Genomic DNA, 5836 nt, shown 5'->3' on the forward strand with positions numbered 1-5836 from the left:
AATTATCTTTACTAAATCTTTTCCAGGTGAGTTGTTTTTCTGATGAGATAGTTTCTTCTCTTTTTTCATTCTTTTGATAATGTTTTTTCTTTCTTTTGATTATGTTTTATTTCTTGATGTTCCCATTTGTCCAGTTCTAATTTTTAAAGAATTATTTTCTTTAATGAGATTTTGTATCTCTTCTTTTACTTGATCAATTTTACTCCCTAAAGAGTTCTTCTTCTCATTGAATTGTTTGTTCCTCCATTAGGCCAATTCTGTTTGTTTTTTTTAAGTTGCTATTTTGGTGTCTTTAAGAAACATCAAGCTATTGACATTATTTTCATAATTTTCTTGTGTCACTCTCAATTCCTTCCCCAGTTTTTCATCAACCTCTCTTATTTTATTTTGGAAATCCTTTTAAAGCCTTTCCAGGAATTCTTGATGGATTTGTAACTGATTCACTTTTTGTTCTTTTGGGGAAAGGGCACGATATTGCATGCAGCTACTTTGACAGTGCTTTCTTCTGGGTTTGTGTGTGATCTTTTTTGATCACTATAATAACTTATTATGGTCATGTTTTTTTTTTGCTATTTCCTCATTTTTCTAGTGAATTTCTTGATTTTAACCTTTTTTTTTTTGTTAAAGTTGAACTCTGCTCCTCTTTTGCTGTTTTAGGAGCAGTTCTGGGAGTCTAAATTTTTGATGCTTCCAAGATGGTATGATGTAAGGAGAGCTGTGATCAATTCTCTCCTTACATGTGATCTGGTCTTTATCCAGGGATGGATTTGTTCCTTTGTTGTCACTAGTGCTAGTTTTCTTTCTGGCCTTTGATTATGACCAGGTACCTGCTCTCCTGCAGTCACAATTTTTTCTTAGAATTGAGATCAGGATTCCTACTTTGCTGAAAATGATCTCAATTACACTTCCCTGCTCTAACAAGGTAACTGCCCCCTTTCAGTCACAGGGGATTTTTGGTCCAGGGCTGGGACTTAGAACCTTGTATAAACATTGAAATAGGATCTTACATGTACCAGTTAAAAGTTGCTTGCAATTTTCTTCTAATAGATTGACTCTGAACTGTCTGTAGGCACAAAGCTCTTGAAGTTGCTGCCACCAATACAGTTGCCTCCAAGATCTGTTGCCACTGCTGTAGTAAGTCTTCATTGTGCTCCAGGCCTGACCATTATCACAGATTTCTTGCCTATCTCCTAAATTATCTTGGGTTTTTTTCATCTTACCTTTTCTTGGTTCTGATGTTTCAGAATTTTATTTGAAGCATTATTTTAAAGTTGTTGAGAGGGGAATTTGGAAGGTATCAGCTGAATGATTCTTCTGCTATCTTGTTTCCACCTGTTCATCAATAATTTTTTTGAAGAAGATATAATTTGATAGTAAATAGTTAATCCTAAGTAATTAGTAGATCAATTAACAAATGAAATAAATGAGAAAATTTAATTAAAGAAAATATGAATCAGACAACATATCAAAACGTATGGTATTATAGCCAGGACAGTCTTCGGGGCATAAATTTCCTTCTCTAAATTCCTTTATCAGTAATGAATAAAAAGAACTAAGAATTTGATCAAAAAATTCAAATGCAACAATATAAAAATCATAAATATTAAAGTATAAGCCTCTGAAAAGCAAAGATTAAAGTAAAAGAAAAAGCAATGAATTGAAATAACACTGATCCTTAAAAATCAAAACAAAAATATCAGTTATTCTTATATTTCTTATAATTTTTATTAAAAATTAGTACAATTTGCAAAAATCAAAATAGTGCAATTTGCAAAAAGGTGAACTAAATGAAAGCATCAGAAACTATTTTGTCCAATTATTAAAAAAACTGATAAATTGGATGAAATGTATCCATAATTACAAAATATAATAACTCAAGAGTAACAATAATAAATGAATAATTTTTTTTTAGTTTTTTGCAAGACAATGGGGTTAAGCAGCTTGCCTAAGGCCACACAGCTTATTAAGTGTCTGAGGCTGAATTTGAACTCAGGTACTCCTGACTCCAGGGCCAGTACTCTATCCACTGAGCCACCTAGCTGCCCCAATAAATGAATAATTTTAAAAAATCAATATCAGAAAAAGAAAATTGAGCAACCAATAGAACAAAAAGAAAAAATTATCATATAGATTTCCAGTGAAATATTTCAAATACTCAAGGAATATTGATTCCAAAACAATTTTAAAAAACAGGAAAAGGAGATTCTTCCAAATATTTCTAAAATATAGAATTGATAATTGATAAATCAATCAAGCAGTTACAAATAAAAAATACAGAACAATATACTTAATGGATATACACCTATTTTTTGAAAATTTACCAAAGATGCTATAACAACAGAAAACAATTTTTAAGAAGTAAGAACAATGTGTTTGTATTTATACAAGGTATATAATGTTGGTTCAATATGAAGAACTTGACAAAAATGCAAGCCTATATTGGGAACAATAATAATTTAAAAACACAATTATATAAATTAATGCTGAAAAATCTTTTTATAAAATCAATTTGTACACATTTTTAATGAAACACCAGAAAAAAATATAGGAATAACCAAACCTTTCCTTAATTTGGTAAATAATTCCTATTTAAAATTAAGTGCTGACATTATATATAATGAAGGCTAGAGTTCTGACTAATTATATCATTGTTAAAATAACAATGATTATTTTTCAAATAGTATTAGAAATACTACCAAAATATTAAGGGAAAAAAATCAATGAATAAATATAGGAAAAAAATTCTCACTTTTTTGTAGATGTTATGATGATCTACTTTAAAGATCTTAGAATAGGAGAGAATTAATTACCAGCAGTTTCAGGACACAAAATAAATTCAGTAGGACCATTATCATTTCTGTATATTAACTATTAAATGTGGCTAGAAGAGGTAGAAATAAAATGGCTACAGAATTTTCATAGTAATTGGGAGCCTACTTATTAAGACAAATCAACTATATCAATATAACCAGAAACGCCTTTGCAGTAATAAGATTATATCTAAATAAAAAGAAATATTCATTGTTCATGGTTAGGCTATGCCAATACCAAAAGAATTAAAAGTTACTTAAATTCATTTACTTATTCAGTACAATAACAAAAAATACTAGGAAAAATAATATTGAAAGATATCTGAAGGAATAAAAATTCAGTTATTTCAAGAGTTATGATGAAAAAAAATGTGGAAAAGAGGGAAATAGTGCCTATCAGTATTAGACCTCAAACTCCACTAAAAGTAATTATAATGAAAATTACTCATCAAAAAAATAGAAATTTTGGGTGGCTAGGTGGCACAGTAGATAGAGCACCGGCCCTGGAGTCAAGAGTACCTGGGTTCAAATGCGGTCTCAGTCACTTAATAATTACCTAACTCTGTGGCCTTGGGCAAGCCACTTAACCCCATTTGCCTTGCAAAACCCTTAAAAAAATAGAAAATTTCTCACAGGAATAGATTAACTGTTATATACATACAGCAACATCATTGTATTTTTCTTTCTTTTTTTTCAAAGCAGTGGGGTTAAATGGCTTGCCCAAGGCCACACAGCTGGGTAATTATTAAGTATCTGAGGCCGGATTTGAACTCAGGTACTACTGACTCCAGGGCCGGTGCTCTATCTACTGTGCCACCTAGCTGCCCCTATTATTGTATTTTTCAAAGAAGATGTCAAGGCTATCAACAACTACATAAAAATATTCCATATAATTACTAACAAGAGAAAGGTACATTATAATAAACCATTTTTATTAAATTGGTATATGCTACTCACTTTCAAATACTTTTTTCTCTAATTATTTTGGCTGATTTTTGTAAAGACTCACCTGAAGGTGTTTTCATATGATTCCTGAGAGAGTTGAGGTAGGTGCCCAAATACTTTTTATATACCATAGTAATTTTTAATGAAATTACTCTATCTCTTCTTGCTTGATTTCAGTGATAATATAAACATATGTTCTTGGCATTTCTATCTCATAGGAATAGCTTTGAAGCAACCTATTCTTGTTTTGATCTTTTTCTCCTTGTGCTTCAAATCTTCCTGAAAACCCTGATCTTCTAGAAACCAATGCTATCCTCAATAGAAGGAGATTGCAAGGAGGTCAAATCATGGGTAAGTAAGACTACTTTGAAAAACATATGTTGAATTTATGAGGCAATATCTTCTTTCCTGACACAGATACATGCTTATATCAATATTATAATCAATCCATCACCTGTCATGCCCAATTACTTTGACAAAGTTTCAGAAAGATTTCAGGTTCTTTTAAAATCTGCTACCTGATCAAGTCACTTACCTTTTGTCTGTCTCAGTTTCCTCTTCTGCAAAATTGAAATAATAATGGCATTTACCTACCAGCGTCATTTTTTTTAGGTTTTTTTTTTTTTTGCAAGGCAAATGGGGTTAAGTGGCTTGCCCAAGGCCACACAGCTAGGTAATTATTAAGTGTCTGAGACTGGATTTGAACCCAGGTACTCCTGACTCCAAGGCCAGTACTTTATCTACTACGCCACCTAGCCGCCCTACCAGTGTCATTTTAAGAATGACATGTGATAATACTTATGAAGCATTTTGCAAACCTTTGAGCATTTTATATATGTATATATGTACATATATATATATAATTATTATAATTATTAAGATTACCATTTTATTGATAAATGATTAAATTGGATGGGCACTCAGAATTTCAACTCAGTATATATCCAGAGCTAAACAGTATTCTTTGTTTCTGGGTTCAAATGTAGACAAAGATAGAGGATTTTATTCTATGAACTACAATATCAAAGTTTTACTTAAATTTGTAAATTCACAATGCAATTGACTATAGTTTGTGCCCAGTTAAATTTGATCTAAAACAATGTGGAAAGATATTAGAAAGAATTCAGTACTATAATGACTAACCATGGTAGCTAATTGAAAAGAAGAACTAAACCACTGCTTCATTTTTTAGCACTTCTAGAAATTTCCTAGAGATCATAAGTTCCACACACTATTGAATGAAGACCTTTGCATTAGCTGAATTTTACCTCAAACATTTTGCATCTCATAATCACAGACGCTTACATTTTATCTCCTATAACTCATTCTCCATAACTTTTCTCCAGAAATTACAAAATCATAATCTCAGATCTAGAAGGAAGTTTCAGAGATCATCTAGAACTTCACCTTCAAGGTGAAGAAGAATTCCCTCTACAATCCTCTCCACCCACAATTTTCTGAGAAAACCATAATGACATACAAAACTTTTTCTTGAGTTAAAATTTTTATATTCTTTGCTTCAACTTTTTATACCTTATATTTTACTTTTTCACCTGGGGATAAACAGAAGAAAGCAAATTCTTTTTGCATATGACAGCGCTAACATACTTAAAGACAGTTATGCTGTCATAGCATCACCTCTTCCAGTTTCAACCCCTACTAATAAGCACATTGTCTTCTTTTTGACAGACTAATCATTCCCAAATTGTTTCTAGTATTTACATCAACTTGTTGATTCCACTCCAATTCTTCCTAAAATGTGCTATTTGGAACTGAACTCAATATACAAAATATGAACAAAACCAACTCCATCTTCAAACCTCTCTTGAAACCTTACAGGATCATTCAGTGTATATAAGGAACCTCAGTATACTAAAGGTGAATCTAGAGATCATCTTGAACAATTGTTTCATTTTACAAACAAGCAAATTAAAGTCCAGGAAGGTGAAATTACTTTCCTAAGGTCACTTAGGTAGTGAGTAGCAAAATTGGAATTGAACTCCCTCTCCTGAACAGTGCTACAAGGGCTCTGTGCTGACATGTTAAGAAACACGGCCCTACACTGTTTTTTTGACTTGCAG

The sequence above is a fragment of the Macrotis lagotis genome, chromosome 1 (assembly GCF_037893015.1).
Source record: "Macrotis lagotis isolate mMagLag1 chromosome 1, bilby.v1.9.chrom.fasta, whole genome shotgun sequence".
Taxonomy (NCBI): domain Eukaryota; kingdom Metazoa; phylum Chordata; class Mammalia; order Peramelemorphia; family Peramelidae; genus Macrotis; species Macrotis lagotis.